At 37.0% G+C, this 20,923-nt stretch overlaps 1 protein-coding gene across 5 annotated transcripts in view; it reads right to left on the reverse strand.

Moving 5' to 3' along the window:
• Positions 1-20,923, reverse strand: part of CNTLN (centlein) — a 352,812-nt gene that overhangs the window by 307,389 nt on the left and 24,500 nt on the right. The gene's annotated exons all lie outside the window — the stretch shown is intronic.

Consider the following 20,923-nt stretch of genomic DNA (forward strand, 5'->3'; position numbering starts at 1 on the left):
AACGACTAGCTGTAATTAAATCACTAATCATACCAAAAATCAAGAATATATAAAACTGAATAAAAAGCAATCAATAAAAGTTAAAACCAAAATGACAGAAATGTTAGAATTATTCAACAATTTTAAAGCAGCCATAATAAAAATGGTTTAACAAGCAATTATAAAGACATAAGAAATAAGCTAGAAGCTTCAGCAAAGTAGAAAGTCTCAGCAAAGAGAGAGAAGATACAAAGAAGAACCAAATGAAAATTTCAGAAGTGAAAAGTGTAAAAACCAAAATAAACAACTCAATGGATGGGCTCAATAATTTTCTGTAGAGAACAGAGAGTTCTCAGTGAACCAGAGAGAGTACAATAGAAATAAAAAGTACTAGTCCTCACTTCTGCTGAAGACATTAACTTTATTTTTCTCTATAAAAATTTCTAGAAATCCTCCAATAAACCACAACTATAAATCTTTACAAAATTTTTAAGTTTCCCCACATGTTTTCAAAGATTATTCCCTAAACTTTATGACACAAAAAATGACATGAGCTAAAACCAATTTCATTACAATCCCAAAGAAAGGCAATGCCAAAGAATGTTCAAACTACCACACAACTGCACTCATTTCACATGCTAGTAAGGTTATGTTCAAAATCCTTGAAGCTGGGCTGCAGCAGTACATAAACTAAGAACTTCCAGATATACAAGCTGGGTTTAGAAAAGGCAAAGGAACCAGAGATCAAATTACCAACATTCATTAGATCATAGAAAAAGCAAGGGAATTCCACAAAAACATCTACTTCTGCTTCAATGACTATGCCAAAGCCTTTGACTGTGTGGATTACAACAAACTGCAGAAAATACTTAAAGCGATGGGAATACCAGACCACCTTACCTATATCTTAAGAAACCTATATGCAGGTCAAGAAAACAAAGGACTGGTTCAAAATTGGGAAAGGAGTATGACAAAGCTGTACACTGTCACTCTGCTTATTTAAATTATATGCAGCGTAGATCATACGAAATGCTGGGCTGGATGAAGTTCAGGCTGGAATCCAGATTGCTGGGAGAAATATCAACAACTTCAGATATGCAGATGATATCACTCTAATGGCAGAAAGTGAAGAGGAACTAAAGAGCTTCTTGATGAGGGTGGAAGAAGAGAGTGAAAAAGCTGGCTCGAAAGTCAACATTCAGAAAACTAAGATCATGGAATTTGGTCCCATCACTTCAAGGGGAAATTGTGGAAGCAATGACAGATTTTCTTTTCTTGGGTTCCAAAATCACTGTGGACAGTGACTGCAGCCATGAAATTCGAAGACACTTGCTCCTTGGAAGAAAAGCTATGACAAACCTAGACAGCATATTCAAAAGCAAAGAAGACACCACTTTGCTGACAAAGGTCTGTATAGTCAAAGCGATGGTTTTTCCAACAGTCATATAGGGATGTTAACCATAAAGAAGGCTGAGTGCCAAAGAATTGATGCTTTCAAATTGTGGTGCTGCAGAAGACTCTTGAGAGTCCCTTGGACAGCAAGGAGATTAAACCAATCTTCAAGGAAATCAACCCTGAATATTCACTGGAAAGACTGATGCTAAAGCTGAAGCTCCAATACTTTGGCCACCTGATGCAATGGGCCAACTCATTGGAAAAGACCCTGATGCTAGGAAAGACTGAAAGCAAAAGGCAAAGAGGGCAGCAGAGGATGAGATGGTTAGATAGTATCACTGACTCAATGGACATGAATCTAAGCAAACTCCAGGAGATAGGGAATGACAGGGAAGCCTGGCATCCTGCAGTCCATGGGGTTGTAAACAACAACAACGATGTTGGAGGCTTTAATGTAAAAACTTGTTACATCAAATATCTTATTAAGGAGTGTATGTACATTTATAAATAGAATTAACAATAAGTGAACTAAAAGTTCTAGAGTTTTATGTATGACATACTATGTATTTTATTAAATTCAGACTTTTCTAAATAAAATTCTTCACTCTTAAGTTTTAAAAGTTTAGTCAATTTTAAATAATATTCAGAAAATAAAAAGAACAGTGCATCTACTACTGTATATAAAACAGATAACCAACCAGGACCTACCATATAGCACAGGGAACTATACTCAGTATTTTGTAATAACCTATAAAGAAAAAGAATCTGAAAAAGAACATAATGAATCACTGTGCTGTATGCCTGAAACTAACATGACATTATAAGTCAACTATTTTCAATAAGATAAAATAAAAAGAACAGTGATTTAAAAACCTTAGTCAGTCATATCTGTTATAATTATGAAAGCATTTAGTTTAAAGGCATTAAACATATCAAGTATTTGCAATTATTTAAGTACTTCATAACACTCTAGCTAACACCCATGATATATTTCATTCATTTGAGATTCTTAAAACACCCATGGATTTTTTGACCTATCGGCATAGTGAGTGATAGCAAAGAAAACTATCCTTAGTTATCTCCAACTAGAAATCAAAAAAGAAAAGAAATCAAAAAAAGGGTAGTTTGATATGCATTTTACAAAATGTTAAAACAACAACTATTGTTTCAAAATTTTCAAAAGAAAAAAAATCAAGTTTTAAAACAAGGCAACCCCAAGATCTCAATGGCTTAGCACGTACCCAAACCCAGTTACTTCTCTTTCACATTATTCTGGCAAAAGTTAGAAAAGGATTCAAGAGGAAGAATGCTCTGATCTACTGAGTGACTCAGAGACTTAGGCTTCCTGAGTGTATTTTTTGGGTGTGCTGAGTCCTGAAAATCCTCTCCATTCAGCTGGCAGATGAGATAAGAGAGCTGGTAGAAAGAAGAGTGCCTTAAAGTGACTATATTGTGCCAGGCCTAACGGTGGTACAGGCATACCTCAGAGATATTATAGGTTTGGATCCAACAGTGCAATAAGGCAAACATCACAATTAAAGTAAGCCACGGATTTTTTTGGTTTCCCTGTGCATATAAAAGTTATGTTTTAACTATACTGTAGTCTATTCATTGTACAATATTATGTCAAAATATACATAATTTAACTATTTATTGCTAAAATTGCTAACCTAACCATCATCTGAGCTTTCAATGTCTTGCTGCAATCTTCTTCCTGGTGGTGGATCTTGCCTCAATATTGATGTCTGCTAACTAATCAGGGTGGTGGTTGCTTAAGGTTGGGTGGTTGTATCAATTCTTTAATATAAGATGACAATGAAGCTTGTTCAATGGATCAACTCTTCTTTTCATGAAAGATTTCTCTGTAGCATGCAATGCTGTTCGGCAGCATTTTACCCATAATAGAACTTCTTTCAAAGCTGGAGCCAATTCTCTCAAACCCTGCTGCTGCTGCTTTATCAACTAAGTTTATACAATTCTTTCCATAAGTTTTTCAACTGAACCAGATTCATCAGAGGAATCACAATGGCAGCTATAGCCCTACAAAATGTATTTCTTAAATAGTAAGACTTGAAAATCAAAATTTCTTCCTAATCCATGATTTTCAGAATGAATGCTGTGTAACACACATGAAAATAACATTAATCACATTGTACAACTCTATCAGAACTCTCTGCTATGACCCATCCATCTTGGGTGGCCCTGTACTGTATGGTTCATAGCTTCACTGAGTTAAACAAGCCTCTTTGCCACAACAAGGCAGTTATCCTTGGCTGTACAGCATCACCAATGCAATTACATGAACTTGGGCAAACTCCAGGAGATGGTGAGGGACAGGGAGGACTGGCATGCTACAGTCCATGGGGTCCCAGAGTTGGACACAACTGGGTGACTGAACAAGAATAAAGGTGCACTGGCTTCAAATTAAACCCACCAGCTACATTAGCCCCTAACAAGAGTCAGCCTGTCCTTTGAAGCTTTGAAGCAAGCCTGCTGATTTCCCTTCTTGAGCTATCAAAATCCTAGATGGCATCTTCTTCCAACAGAAAGCTGTTTCATCCACACTGAAAATCCCTTGTTTAGTGTAGCCACCTTCATTAAAAACCTTAGCTAGATCTTCCGTAACTTGCTGTAGCTTCTATACAACACTTGCTGTTTCACCTTACCCATGCATGTTCTGGAAGTGGCTTCCTCCTTTAAACTCGATGAACCAGCCTCTACTAGCTTCAAACTTTTCTCCTGGAGTTTCATAACCTCTCTCAACCCTCACAGAATTGAAGCGAGTTAGGGCCTTGATCTGCATTAGAATTTGGTCTAAGAGAATGTTGTGGCTGGTTGTGATGTTCTATACAAACCACTAAAACTTTCTCCATCTTAGCAATAAGGCTGCTTTGCTTTATCATTCATACATTCACTGGAGTAGCACTTTTAATTGACTTCAAGTGGAGTAGCACTTTTAATTGACTTCAAGAATTCTGCATTCACAAGTTGGCTAACTAGCACAAGAGGCCTAGCTTTAGACCTATTTCAACTTTCAACATGTCTTCCTCACTAAGCTTATCATTTCTAGTTTTGGATTTAAAGTGAGAGAACTGGAACTCTTCTTTTCATTTGAACAGAGGCCACTGTAAGGTTTTTAATTGGCCAAATTCCAAAACTGTTGTGTCTCAGGGAATACAGAGGCCCAAGGAGAAGAAAGGGAGGGAACTGCCAGTCAAAGGGATAGTCAGAACACATACGTGTGTGTGTGTGCACAAAGTCGCTTCAGTCTTCTCTGACTATGTGTGACCCTAGGACTGTAGCCTGCCAGGCTCCTCTAGCCATGAGATTCTCCAGGCAAAAATACTGCAGTGGGTTGCCAGGTCCTCATCCAGGGGATCTTCCCGACCCGGGTATCAAAACCAAGTCTGTTACGACTCCTGCGTTGGCAGGTGGCTTCTTTATCACTAATGCACCTGGGATATCCAGTCAGAACACATATATCATTTATCAATTACATTCACCAACTTACGCACAGTTTTTGGCACCCCAAAACAATTGTAATAACAACATTGACGATCACTGGTCACACATCACCATAACAAATACGAGCAAATGCTGTAGTCAAAATGCTGCCAATAGACTTGCGGGACACAGGGTTGCCACAAACCTTCAATTGGTAAAAAATGAAATATCTGTAAGTGCAATAAAACAAGATATGCCAAACTCAGTCAAAATATCATACCTAAAGGCAAGGGGAATTGGGAAACACAGTCTTCCTGGATGCCCCAAAAAAAAGAGTACAGGTGCTGGTTAGCACCAGCAGTCTCTGCCATAACAGTATCAGAACTTTATTAGAGGTCTGAAGAAATGAAATAATTATATATGAAATATTTTAAATACAGTTTGATATTCCTTATACTGCAGACACAAGTATGGTTTGGCCACAATTCTATGCACCAATAGGTTATATCTGCCCTGTTCATCACTGTATTCACGTGCCTGGTACACTGCTGCGTCTTTCCTAAACATCCCATAAATGTGTGATGCTAAATCACTCGATTAATCAATAAAAAGAAACCATGTTAAAATTATAATATTCAGTATCCACTAATTAACAACTTTATAAATAACAGTGAAGCAGAAGCACTATATTTCTATATGAAGAAAATAAGAGCTGGTTTTCAGGGTAACTAACTCTAACAAGTGACAACGTACTTTAAGTTTTACACTTTCAAGTTAGAAGGGTTATTTGAAGCTCATCTAAGAAAAGCAAAAATGGCCTAGCTTTTTTTCCCCTTCTAATAATAGACCTTCTAAATTCTTTTATTTTTACTTTCAAGTCATATACCCAGAATGAGAGGCAATTTCAGTGATTCAAAAGTATGTACCAGGAACTATGTAAAGCAATCAAAAGAGATCCCAGATATTTATTTATAAGACTGCCAACATACTCCATCCATTTTAGGATTACTCAAGACTCTAAAACTATTCAAAGTCAATGTAAAAATGGGTTGTCAGAGTACCAGTGAACAAACGTGCCAAAATTTTCTGCTCTCATAGTTTGTGGCTGTAACTGATCTGGTCTCCTGGTAAGACTACTGCCTAATTAGAACCAACACAAAACCTCAGAACTGATACCCCGCCTTACCACACTCCATGTCCCCAGTCATAATCATTATTCAAGAAGGTTTTAAACCACTCAGGTTTCAAATAAATAAACCAAAACAGGAAAAAGGTGTTTTTAACAAATGGCGCACAGAATATAACAAAATAAACATTTGTGGTTAATAAATGCTGCTTAATATAGGATATTTATTCAAGTAACTTAAAAATTTTCAAAATAAGAGGCCTCAAAATCTGCTATGCTGATATATACAATTTTCAAATTAACAGATCAACACATTCAGAATCAGAATGGTCACATATTTTTATCTATTTTTAACCAAATTATATATGTTACATTTTCACTCAAACATAATAATTTAAATAATAAAAAGACATAAAAAACAAACAAAAAACAGCACTTCTCGACACTCATTAATGTCTTTCTTAAGTGATATACACTTTAGCAATTTCTTTTCGTTGCTAAAATTCCTTTAATAAAATGAGGAACTGTTTCTCCTCATGTATTTTGTATTAAAATTTTTTTACTGTGGTAAGAAAACGCAATATTAAATCTATCCTCTTGAGTTTTAAGTGCACAATACAGTATTGTTAAATACAGGTATAATGCTATACAGGAGATCTCTAGAACTTTTCTTGCATAGCTGAAACTAAATACGCACTGAACAAGATCTCCCCCACTTCTGCCTCTCCAACAGACCTCCCTCCCCAAAAAACAGTTCTACCGTCTGTTTCTATGAGTTTGATTATCATAAATGCTTCATGTAAGTGGAGTCATGGAGTATTTGTCCTTCTGTAACTATCTTATTTTACTCAGCATAATGTTCTCCAGGTTCATCCATGTTGTTACTGCAAGATTTCCTTCTCTTTCTAAACCATAATAATATATATTACATATATATATATATATACACATACATACATACACACACATATATAATCACATTTTTATTTATCTATTCATCCATCAATGAACATTTGTATTGGTTCCAGATCTCGCTACTGTGAATAATGCTGCAACGAACATGAAAGTACAGATATCTGTTTGACATCATGCTTTCATTCCCTTCAGGTATATACACAGAAGTGGGATTGATGAATCACGTTAGTTCTATTTCTAATTTTTTCAGAAAATTTTTCAAAGAAGTCATTTCCAAGATCAACGTAATGAAGCTTTCCCTTATGTCTTCTTCCAGAGGTTTTACAGTTTCAGGTCTTAAATTTAAATCCTTAATTCATTTTGAGTTGATTTTAATTCACTCTATGTGGAAATATAATGCCTCCAACTTTGTTCTTCTTGCTCAAGATTGATGTGGATATCTGGGCTCGTTTAGGTTCCACATGAATTTTAGCACTGTCCTATTGTGAAAAGTACATTGGGATTCTGATAGGGACAGAATTACATCTGTAGATTGCTGAGTATTATGTGAACCGTGAACTTCCAGATGTTCAAGCTGGTTTTAGAAAAGGCAGAGGAATCAGAGATCAAATTGCCAACATCTGCTGAATCATCGAAAAAGCAAGAGTGTTCCAGAAAAACATCTATTTCTGCTTTATTGACTATGCCAAAGCCTTTGACTGTGTGGATAACAATAAACTGTGGAAAATTCTGAAAGAGATGGGAATACCAGACCACCTGACCTGCCTCTTCAGAAACCTATATGCAGGTCAGGAAGCAAAAGAACTGGACATGGAAAAACAGACTGGTTCCAAAGAGGAAAAGGAGTACGTCAAGGCTGTATATTGTCACCCTGCTTATTTAACTTATATGCAGAGTACATCATAGAAACGCTGGGCTGGAAGAAGCACAAGCTGGAATCAAGATTGCTGGGAGAAATATCAATAACCTCAGACATGCAGATGACACCACCCTTATGGCACAAAGTGAAGAGGAACTAAAGAGCCTGTTGATGACAGTGAAAGTGGAGAGTGAAAAAGTTGGCTTAAAGCTCAACATTCAGAAAATGAAGATAATGGCATCCGGTCACATCACTTCATGGGAAATAGATGGGGAAACAGTGGAAACAGTGTCAGACTTGATTTTTCTGGGCTCCAAAATCACTACAGATGGTGACTGCAGCCATGAAATTAAAAGACACTTACTCCTTGGAAGGAAAGTTATGACCAACCTAGACAGCATATTTAAAAGCAGAGACATTACTTTGCCAACAAAGGTCCATCTAGTCAAGGCTATGGTTTTTCCTGTGCTCATGTATGGATGTGAGAGTTGGGACTGTGAAGAAAGCTGAGCGCCGAAGAATTGACATTTTTGAACTGTGGTGTTGGAGAAGACTCTTGCGAGTCCCTTGGACTGCAAGGAGATCCAACCAGTCTATCCTAAGGAGATCAGTCCTGGGCGTTCATTGGAAGGACTGATGCTAAAGCTGAAGCTCCAATACTTTGGCCACCTCATGCGAAGAGTTGACTCATTGGGAAAGACTCTGATGCTGGGAGGGATTGGGGGCAGGAGGAGAAGGAGACGACAGAGGATGAGATGGCTGGATGGCATCACCGACTTGATGGACATGAGTTTCAGTGAACTCTGGGAATTGGTGATGGACAGGGAGGCCTGGCATGCTGCGATTCATGGGGTCGCAAAGAGTCAGACACGACTGAGTGACTGAACTGAACTGAACAGATATTTAAACAATATTTAGCTTTCTCAACTATGAATACTCTATGAACCGAGGATGTTGTTCCATTTATTTGTGTTTTAAATTTCTTTCATAGATATTTCAGTGTACAAGTCTTTTACCTCCTTTGTTATTATGTTTCAGATCAGATCAGATCAGTCGCTCAGTCGTGTCCGACTCTTTGCGACCCCATGAATCACAGCACACCAGGCCTCCCTGTCCATCACCAACTCCTGGGGTTCACTCAGACTCACGTCCATCGAGTCAGTGATGCCACCCTGCCATCTCATCCTCTGTCGTCCCCTTCTCCTCCTGCCCCCAATCCCTCCCAGCATCAGAGTCTTTTCCAATTCAACTCTTCGCATGAGGAGGCCAAAGTACTGGAGTTTCAGCTTTAGCATCATTCCTTCCAAAGAAATCCCAGGGCTGATCTCCTTCAGAATGGACTGGCTGGATCTCCTTGCAGTCCAAGGGACTCGCAAGAGTCTTCTCCAACACCACAGTTCAAAAGCATCAATTCTTTGGCGCTCAGCCTTCTTCACAGTCCAACTCTCACATCCATACATGACCACAGGAAAAACCATAGCCTTGACTAGACAGACCTTTGTTGGCAAAGTAATGTCTCTGCTTTTTAACATGCTGTCTAGGTTGGTCATAACTTTCCTTCCAAGGAGTAAGCGTCTTTTAATTTCATGGCTGCAGTCACCATCTGTAGTGATTTTGGAGCCCAGAAAAATAAAGTTTGACACTGTTTCCACTGTTTCCCCATCTATTTCCCATGAAGTGGTGGGATTGGATGCCATGATCTTCGTTTTCTGAATGTTGAGCTTTAAGCCAACTTTTTCACTCTCCACTTTCACTTTCATCAAGAGGCTTTTGAGTTCCTCTTCACTTTGTGCCATAAGGGTGGTGTCATCTGCATATCTGAAGTGATTGATATTTCTCCCGGCAATCTTGATTCCAGCTTGTGTTTCTTCCAGTCCAGCGTTTCTCATGATGTACTCTGCATATAAGTTAAATAAACAGGGTGACAATATACAGCCTCGATGAACTCCTTTTCCTATTTGGAACCAGTCTGTTGTTTATCCCCAAGTTATTCTTCCTGACAATATTATAAAGATATTTTAAAGATATTATAAAGACATTTTGAGGACAGCTGGTTTAAGACAGTCCTTTGCTAGTATACACAAGCACAACTGATTTTTGTATACTGATTTTGTATACTGCAACACTATAAAATTTGTTTATTCTAATAGTTTTTTGTGGAATCATTAGGGTTTTCTACAGGTAGATATGGCATCTCTAGAGAAAATAGTCTTCCTTTCCAACTTGATGCCTTTCATTTCTTTTGCTTGCCTAATTCCTCTGGCTAGGAATTCCAATATTGTGTTTAACAGAATAGGCAGAAAGTAGGCATCTTTGCCTTGCTCTGCTCTCAAAGGAAAAGCTCTCAGCTTTTCATTATTAAATAGTATTTGTTAGTAGTGGGACTTTCACATATGGTCTTTATTATGACGAGGTAAATTCCACCTATAACTAGTTTATTGAAAGATTTTATTGTGTAATTCAATGAAACATTGGATTTTGTCAAATGCTTCTTCAGCATGGCGATGATCATGTAACTTTTATACTTCATTGTGTTTATGTAGTGTGTTACATTTATTGATTTGTGTAAGTCAAACCAGCCTTAAACACCTCAGGAATGAATCCTACTTGATTGCGGTGTGTGATCCTTTAAAAGTACTGTTCAATTCAGGTTGCTATCATAGTTGCTATAGTAATATTTTGTTGAGGATTTTAACATCTATTTCTATCAGGGATATTGCTCTACAGTTTTCTTATTTGTCTTTTCTAGCTTTAGTATCAGGGTAATGTTGGCCTCATAAAATGAGTTTAGACATGTTTACTCAGCTTCAATTCTTTTGGATGCATTTAAGAAGTGTTAATATGTCTTTAAACATTAGGCAAAAGTCACCAATGAAGCCATCTGTTTCTACAGTTTCCTTTGTTTGATAGTTTTTGCTTACTGATTCAATCTCTTTACTCATAGGTTTCTCACTTTTTTTATTTCTTCAGAATTCAGTTTTGGTAGGTTGTCTATTTCTATGAATTTATATGCTTCTTCCAAGTTATCCTATTTGTTGGTATAAATTTGTTCATAATAGTGTCTCAGAATTCTTTGTATTTGTGGGATCAGTTATAATGCTGCTTCTTTCATCTCTGGTTTTATTTAAGTTTTTTTCTTAATTATTCTAGCTAAAGGTTTGTCAATTTTGTTGATCTTTGCACAAAAACAGCTCCTAGTGTCACTGATTTTTTTTTTTTCCAACTCTTAGTTTTGTTGGGCTTTCGCTACTGCTTTTCTGATCTCTACTTTTATTCCTGTTCTATTTTTATGTCTTCCCTCCTGCTTACCCTGGGCTGTTTACTTATCCATTTCAAGTTCCATGGGGTGTAAAGTAGGTTCTTTTTTTTTTTATCCTCATTTTTTAAGGTAGATTTTTTTATCAATGTAAAATTCCTTCTTAATACTGCTTTTGCTGCATCTCATTTCATTTGTCTCAGATTTCTTACTTCCCTTTAATTTGTTCTTAAGTCAATGGTTCTTTAAGAATGTGTTATCTGATTTTTACATCTTTGTGTATTTTCCAGTTTTCTGTTATTTATTTCTAGTTTCATTCCACTGTCATTGGAAAAGATACAGATATGACTTTAATTTTCTTACATTTGTTAATACTTGTTTTGTTACCTAACATGTGATTTACCCTGAAAACATTCCATGGGCACTTGAGAAGAATGTGTATTCTGTTGTTGTTGAGTAGATGTGCTATATAATTCTGTCAGTTCCATTTGGTCAATAGTGCCATTAAAGTCCACTATTTTCTTATTGATGGTCTATCTAGATACTCTCTCCATTACTGAAAGTGGGGTACTGAAGTCTCCTACTATTATTGTACTATTTTAGCTATTTCTCTCTTCAGATTTGTCAATGTTTCCTTTATACATTTAGGTGCTGTGATGTTAAGGCATATCTCATTATATAATTATTTTACCTTCCTGATAAATTGGATCTTTTGTCGTCATATAATGACCTTTTAGTCTCTTTTGACAGTTTTGGCTTAAAATCTATTTTGTCTGATACAAAGTCTATTCATTCAGTCACTCTAGGTTTTTTAATTAAAGCATTTAATACATTTATATACAAAGTAATTACTGATGGGTAAGGACTTGCTACTGCCATTTTTAAAAATTGTTTTCTGTCTTATAATTCTTTTCTCCATCTTTTCTTCTCTTGATATCTTTCTTTGCAAATATTAACATTTTCTAGTGATATTCTTTGATTCCTTTTTCTTTTCCTTTTGTGTATCCTCTAGAGGTATTTTCTGTGTGGTTACCAGGAGGTCAACATGAAACCACTTAGTTATAACACTCTATTAAAGGGTGATAACAACTTAAACTTCTATCACATACAAAAACTACATTTACTTCTCCTCATATACATTATATGTTACTGAGGTCATAATTTGCTTTTTTATATTGTATATTCACAAGTATATTTTTGCAGTTATAGTTAGCTATTCTCAAGATTTTTGTCTCTTAACTCTCTTTTAGAATTAAAAGTGACTTCCCTGGTGGCTCAGGTGGTCAAGCATCTGTCTACAATGCAGGAGACCTGGGTTTGGTCCCTGGGTCAGAAGATTCCCTGGAGAAGGAAATGGCAACCACTCCAGTACACTTGCCTACAAAACCCCATAGACGGAGGAGCCTGGTGCAGGCTACTGCCCATGGGGTCGCAAAGAGTCGGACACGACTGAGTGACTTCACTTCATTTCACTTATACATCACCATTATGGTATTAGAGTCTTCTCTGTCTATATATTTATCTTAGCAGTGAATTTTATACTATTATATGTTGCTGTTCAGTATCCTTTTGATTCAACATAAAAAACATCCTTGAGCATTTTTTGTTTAAGGCAGTTCTAGTGGTGATGAACTGCTTTAGCTTCCATCTGGGAAAGTTTTTATCTATCATTTTTGAAGGACAGCTCTGCCAGGTACAAGATCCTTGGTTGACAGGCTTTTTTCTTTCTAAATTTTGAATATATTATCCCACTACCTTTTGGCCTTTAAGCTCTCTCCTGATAAATTTGCTTACTGGCTAATGGGGACTCCCTTGTATATGACTAGTCACTTTTCTCTCACTGCTTTCAAAATTCTCTCTTTGACTTTAACCTCTGAGAATCTGATCATACAGTTGGCCTTCAGTATTCATGGGGAAGTGGTTCCTAGAGCCCCAGACTATACTGAAATCCAAGGATGTTCAAGTCCCTTATATAAAGTGGCACAGTACAGTAGGCCCTCCACATCCACACATTTCACATCTGCAGATTCAACCAACCACGGCTGGAAATTTTGATCTGCAGGTGGTTGAATCTGTGAGTGTAAAAGCTGCAAATACAAAAGGCCAACTGTATGTTTATTGAAAAAATCTGGGTATAAGTGCATCTGCACATTTCAAATCCAGTTGTTGAAAGGTCAGCTACACTTTTTTTCTGTGTAGGATTCCTTAGGTTCATCTTTTTAGGAATCCTTTGAACTTCAACAATCTGGATGTCTATTTCCCTACCCAGGTTTGGAAAGTTTTAGCCCATTATTTATTTTTTTAACTGATTTTATTTGTCAGTGTAAGGTTTTAGTTGCGGCATACAGGATATTCACTGCATCATGCACTATCTTTCATTATGGTGCATGAACTATCTAGTTGTGGAGCACAGGTTTAGTTGCTCCACAGCATACAGGATATTAGTTCCCCAAACAGAGATCAAACCTGTGTCTCCTACACTGCAAGGTGGATTCATAAGCCCTGGACCACCAGGGAAGTCCCAGCCCATTATTTCTTTAAATAAACTTTTTGCAACATTCTTTCTTTTACTTCTGATACTCCCATAATGCTATGCTATGCTAGGTCACTTCAGTCGTGTCCGACTCCGTGCAACCCCATAGACGGCAGCTCACCAGGCTCCCCCATCCCTGGGATTCTCCAGGCAAGAACACTGGAATGGGCTGCCATTTCCTTCTCCAATGCATGAAAGTGAAAAGTGAAAGTGAAGTCGCTCAGTCGTGTCCGACTCTTAGCCACCCCAAGGATTGCAGCCTAACAGGCTCCTCTGTCCAAATTAATCCCTAATGTTGGTCCATTAGTCCCTTAGGCTCTCTTTACTCCTTTTCATTCTTTTTCTCTTTTTGCTCCTCTGACTGGCTAATTTCAAATTCCTTGTCTTGAAATTTGACTTTTCCATCTTCTTGATGGAATATTCTACCAAACCCTTTTTAACTGAATCTTTCCATATTTATTGTATTCTTCAGTTCCAAACTTTGTTCTGTGGTTATTTAGTCTTTTTGTTGATATTCTCATTTTTTCCTCATGTATCATTTTCTTGATTTCCTTTAGCTGTCTGTGTTCTCCTGTAACTCTCTGAGCTTCTTTAAAATGATTACTTTCAAATCATTGTCAAGCTATTCATAAATGTCCATTTCTCTAGGGTAAGTTACTAGAGATTTATTTTATTCCTTTGATTGTTTAATGTTTTCCTGATTCTTCATGCTCCTCACTGCTTTGTGTTGGTTAACTGTGCATTTGAAGAAACAGCCACCTCTCTCCCAGGTATTATGAATTGGATTTCACAAGGAAGGACCTTGAGCAGTAAGCCCAGCCAGAGATTCTGGGAGCCTCTCAAACAGAAAGAACCTATCACTCTTCCTTTGTTTTTAGCTACCCCCATTACAGTATGCCAGTTTCATCAGCACTCCTCCTAAGATGAAACAAAAACTGGTCCCTTGGGTAGCACACTGAAAGGCCAGGAATGCTCCACTCCTCTCCTTCCCTTCTGGAGAAGTCTCAGGTTCTGTGCCTTCTCCCAAGCCCAAAGAGTTTTGCCAGGCAATAGCAAGCTGCCCACAGTCGTCTTTTCTTCTTTGCTGCCCCACGTGCCTGAACTATGCTGGATCCATCAGCACTTTGAATGAGATGTGACACAATCTAGCCCCTCAGGCAGTGCACCAAAAGGCCAACAATATTTGATGGATACTCCACTCTCTCTTCCCCACTTCCGTCTACCACAAGGAGGAAGTTGTAGGCTGAAGCAGTCTCTTGGTGCTGAGCTGTGCCTGCTTGGAGAAGGAATTAATGCAGGTAAAACGAAATTGCTCTTATCTGTTTCAATGCAATGTTCCTGTTTTGTGTTCATCTTGGTTACTTCAACTTAACTATAATCTAGACTTCTCAAAGAGGTATTTTGATCTGCATATCATTAAGTTAGTGTTTCTGGGGGGACTGTGTTTCTATTCATCATCTTGCTGATGTTGCACCTCGTTTAAACTCTTCTTTGGATTTCTGACACATAATCTTTATACTCCTTACGCATCTTCTCCCAATACGGTTATCACTTGAAGCCAATGGTCAGGAAGAGATTGAAGCATATTTTATTTTGTGTGTGTTACAGGGCTTATACCCCTTGCTATATAAACTCTTGCTATTTGCCATCTAAAATACAAAAACCAATAAATGTCAATAACATAATATCCTCACCATCCAAGCTTTCACTATCTATACTTAGAAAGTGAAAATTTGGATAACAAGAAGTAATTATATGTACTTTACTCGTGATTTCCAGTCCCTCATCCTCTCATCAAACAGGAGAGGTGCTCTCATTATCATGCAGTAATGAGGGTCATTCTCCCAGAGAAAGACATACACAGCTTCGCCAGACTGTTCTATGCAGCCCAGAGTGAAGAGGACAATGCACAGAGTACCTGCACATTCACCTGGGATTCCCTCTCTGAATTTCCCCCAAAGTAGACTACTCGAGCACCTCTGAGGGGGTATTCTAACTTATCCTTATTATGCCACTTTTGGTTCCATCAATAGTAATTGTTCATATTAATAATACATTCATATTACTCCTATACAAAATAATTCTTGTTCACAGTTGAGCAATACAGTGTACAATAATTACATTTCCTTTCATATATGTTTGTTCTTAGTGGAATTAAGAAATGTCACTCTGTTATCAATGACTTTATCATTTAGCTGACTCAATGTCACGGTGAAGATATGTATGTCATCTCAATGCAGAATTTTTCACTTAATGCCAACTGTTAGAGACAAGCAAAAAATTTCCTTACTTGCTTTTTAGTGCTCCTTTAAATAACTTTGATACATTTTTTACTTTCAGGTTCTATCAGGCCTTTAAAAGCTTTATTCTCCTTTCTTTCCTTCTATTATTAACACACGCCCTAAAAGAAGAAACAACTTATGCTAAATTTCAGACCCTTGAATTGTGTATGGATCACAAAGTAAAATCAAAGTACAGACGATGTCTGTAATAAGCAATATAAAAGGTAAGATGCAATAATTGAGAAATGAAAAAGAATAGAACACTGGGGACATTTTTTTAAAGGGGACTCTCCAGAACAAGAAATCTCAAAGGACTGAGGCTCTCATTCCTCTCATAATCAATATGGCATCACATCTGGAATCCTACCAGAAGGTAATGATTTAGTGTTTAAAGTATTAAAACTCTTCCTTTTAAAAAAACAAAAATTGTGTCACTTTTGTTATTTGCTCAGTTTTTTTAATTTACATTTTAACTCTTTCCAGAATTATTGAAAAGAACTGTAAAATACCTTTCTGTATGATTTATCAATTTTTTTTTACCTACATGATCAAAAGCGTTTCAATCTAGAAACTCATATTCCATGAGTCTGAGAATTTTCTTGAATGGCTTCTTTAATATTGTCCATTTCTCTGTTCTCTACTTTTGAAATTCCTAATAATCACTGTTAGAGCACCTAGATTGAGTTTGTATTTTTTTGTTTTTGCTATTTACTATCTCTTTGTTCTAATTTTTGGAAGACTTCCTCTATTTTTTGTTTATTTACCCCTCCCTCACTACCAGTTACTTCTTTATTTTGACAATCACATTTAACTTCCATGTTCTCTTTCTCATTCTTTGCCTCCTGGTCATGCTTCATACATACAAAATCTCTTATTGCCTTATGATATTTATTATAAGGGGGTTTCTTTGTTTTCTTCATCATTGCCTCTATCTCCTCTAAGTTTCATTTTTGTTACTTTTAACTTCTCTTTCATGTTGGAGGTTTTCCTCACATGTCTTAAGATCCTTTGTTGTCCATTTAAATGTAAAAATGTGGTACTAAAAATTTTTTGGTAGTTTTCCTGACCTGGGGGAGGAGCAGCTTGCCAACAGATCTTCTCAATAGGCACCTTAGTGGGGCACCTGTCATTTTCTTAGGAGACCTTTATATATTAGTATCTCTCTGTTCTTTCTCTAGATTTACTAATTTTCTCCACAGAAGAATTTTTAAGGCTTCTGCCTGGATAAGACAATGTACAGGCTCCAGTAATCTCAGAGCTGAACAATTTAGTGAGTACTCCAATGTTCAGAAGAATGGGCTTTCATTTCCTCAGTTTTCAGCATAATCCTAAGCCCTGTACCTTGATATGTTGATATCCTTAAGTTCAGAGGCTCCTTGTTTCAATATCTCAAAAGAATAAAACTTTTGCTTCCTACCTAGATGAGAGGAAGACTATGGAATGTTTATGTTCTTTATATAGTCTTTAATTCAATCTTCCTGTTTTTCAGTATTATCATCCCTCATTCCAACCATCAGAGGTCAGTGTCATCACCTATTCCTAAAACTTTATAGATTGGATTTCAACATTCTCCATTTTGCTTAGTAAGTTAGCACTCATAAATTCATTTTTCATGATTCAAAAATTTACAAACATCTCTTTGCCCATTGTTATCTTTTCTCTTCTCTTTATCCATAGGCACTATGTATTCTTGAAAATCTTTAATAGTCATTTTAGTGAAATTTTAAGAGAAAGTAGAGATAAATGTTTTTGCTCAAGCCATTATATTTACTGAAGTTTCTGTTGTTACAGTTTCAAATTTTCTTTTTACATGTGCTAACGATGTAATGTTTTCTCTTTGGCAGTATATGTGACTTAATGTTCAAATTAATAATTTCTTAAAAAGTAACAAAAAATTTTCTAGGAATCTATACTTTCAGTCCAGCTGAGGTTAAAGATCTAAATAAAAATACAGACTATCCAAATACTAATGTCAAATCCAAAACTTGGTCTTATGGTTTATTAAATTAAACCTAACAAATGTCTTATGTAAAAGAATGAAAGATCCTTTCAATAAATCAACATTACTTTTAAAATTTACTGAATCAAGCAGCTAATTCACTGGATCCATAAACAAAACAAATTTGAGGACCTTCTTAGACTATTTCTAACATTACCTCCTGTGTTAATACAAACACACTTACTTATTCTTATGTTCAAGAAATTAGTTTCTCCCACCTTGTATTTTAAAATCCTTCACTCACTTGCTTATTCATTCATTTATTCAGTGTGTCTGTGCACTAATTCAAGGACTATGCTGCTGCTGCTACTGCTAAGTCACTTCAGTTGTGTCCGACTCTGTGCAACCCCATAGACTGCAGCCCACCAGACTCCACCGTCCCTGGGATTCTCCAAGCAAGAACACTGGAGTGGGTTGCCATTTCCTTCTCCAATGCATGAAAGGGAAAAGTGAAAGAGAAGTCGCTCAGTCGTGTCCGACTCTTCTCGACCCCATGGTCTGCAGCCTACCAGGCTCCTCCGTCCATGGGATTTTCCAGGCAAGAGTACTGGAGTGGGGTGCCATTGCCTTCTCCAAGGACTATGCTAAGCACTATGAAAAATACATATAATATGGTTTTATCCTCACAATGTTCAATAGGAAAATCAAAAGACTGACACATATAAATAATTAAATTGAAATATAAATGTTGAGAAAGCAGTATTCAAGAAGCTATAGACTGACAAAAGCAGAAGAGGTCTCTGTATATGATCTGCTTAAAAATATTTAATCAATCACAGAAACAGAATTAACATCAATTTAAATACAATTTCTTTTGCTCTATGCGTGCTCAGTCATTTTAGTTGTGTCTGACTCTTAGTGACCCCAGAGACTGTAGCCCGCCAGGCTCCTCGGTCCATGGAATTCTCTAGGCAAGAATACTGGAGTGGGTTGCCGTGCCCTTCTCTAGGGCATCTTCTCAACCCAGGGATTCAACCTGGGTCTCCTGCATTGCAGGCAGACTCTTTACTGACTGAGCCATGCTCTATAATTATCATGATAATAAAAGAAACGCATTAGTACTAATTCTCCAGATCTAACCCAAACCAGAAATCTACATAAGAATCTAGTCAACATCCTCTGACCTAATCTGAAATCAGTAATAAGTGTGAAAAATCATTTAATCCATTGAAACCATGAGAAAGATAACTTTACCCCACACAAATAGAAATTCCTTCAGCAGACTCACTTAAAATCCATACTTCATGTCCAGTGGTCTATAGGCTTCCTTCCCACCAGACAACCTCCCTCAATCCATCATCAGGTGGTTAAAAAAACAGTCAAATTCAGCAACTCAGGGAAACATCCATGTGGAGAACAAATCAGGTACACCACCAAAAAGAGATCTGAAACTCATAAATAAATAAAATCCACCCATAATTTCCTTCTCTATCAATTAAGCAAAGAAAGTATCAATGCCTCTTTCTAATTTTCTTAGTTTCATTATTTCCAAAACTTTAAATTTAACAGAACTTTTATGATGTATTTTCCTCGTGTATGTTTAATTATGGCTTCAAGAATTGTTGGTGATTCCTTGAAGACTACTATTCTGGTTCTCTTCATAATTTATCCTATTTCATTCATAGAGCTTAAAGTATTTCTAGTGAAGGTGGTACGTATTATAGTGCAGAAACTTAAGGTAGTACTACTCAAAATGCAGGGCTCTGAATTGGTTATTACTGGTCTTCTATGAAATAAAGATGTATCATTAACAAGATTTTCACTTAGAAGTCATAAGTTTGATTCACATTCTGACATAGGGCTACAGACCATATTTATTAGACCACTGTAGCTCTTCTGTCTTATATATCAAATAACAGAAAAGAAAGGCAAAAGAGATTACCATGAGTAGCAAATGTAAAAGCTAGAAAGAAGCTATAGCCCAACTCTGAATGGATTCAGTTCAGTTCAGTTCAGTCGCTCAATCGTGTCTGACTCTTTGCAACCCCATGAATCGCAGCACGCCAGGCCTTCCTGTCCATCACCAACTCCTGGAGTTTACCCAAACTCATTGTCCATCGAGCCGGTGATGCCATCAAGCCATCTCATCCTCTGTCATCCCCTTTTCCTCCTGCCCCCAATCCCTCCCAGCATCAGGGTCTTTTCCAGTGAGTCAATACTTCACATGAGGTAAATGGATTAGTAGCAACAAAACAGAGAAAGACAGTTCCTGGGATTCTTTGACATTACAGGTAGATCACAAGCTCAGCACTTTAACGCTGAGCTACATAAAACACACGAAGAATCAGACAACTAAGCAACAGAGTACATACACATAAAAGACAGAACCATATATTGTTGGTTAAGTCCATAAAATTATTTACATAATGTTAGTAAGCAAAATAGCAGTTTCTGTTGTTCTAAATACTTCAAACTCAAACTAGTATGCTTTTTTTTTTTCAAAGTAGTATTCTTAATAGACAAAATGATGTATTATTAATTTTAAAGGCTAGGATGAAGTCTGTCTGAGGCACAAACCTGGCTGGATCACAAAAATCACTGACACATATTTGCTGCTACTGCTGCTGCTAAGTCACTTCAGTGGTGTTTGACTCTATGCGACCCCATAGACGGCAGCCCACCAGGTTCCCCCGTCCCTGGGATTCTCCAGGCAAGAACACTGGAGTGGATTGCATTTCCTTCTCCAATGCAGGAAAGTGAAAAGTGAAAGTGAAGTCACTTCGTTGTGTCCAACTCTCAGCAACCCCACGGACTGCAGCCCACCAGGCTCCTCAGTCCATGGGATTTTCCAGGCAAGAGTACTGGAGTGGGGTGCCATTGCCTTCTCCATGACACATATTTAGTTACCCAAAGAAAAGTTGAACAATTCAAGTTCCTAATGTATTGCTATTCCATGAAACACCATAAATAATACTGTTCCTTCAATGTTTATCATTCCTACCTATTCAAGTTGTAATGTTTCCTTATGCATTCAAAGATCAAATACAGTGACTGTGCTCTTATGACACTAATGATAGTGTGAAGTGAGAGTTTATATATAATAGCAAGGAAATTAGATTTTCAGGGCTAATAAACAAGAAATGATAGATTCAGAATGTGCTTCTAGCAACAGCAGTTAATAATAAACTCATAAAA

The sequence above is a fragment of the Bos taurus genome, chromosome 8, assembly GCF_002263795.3.
Source record: "Bos taurus isolate L1 Dominette 01449 registration number 42190680 breed Hereford chromosome 8, ARS-UCD2.0, whole genome shotgun sequence".
Taxonomy (NCBI): Eukaryota; Metazoa; Chordata; class Mammalia; order Artiodactyla; family Bovidae; genus Bos; species Bos taurus.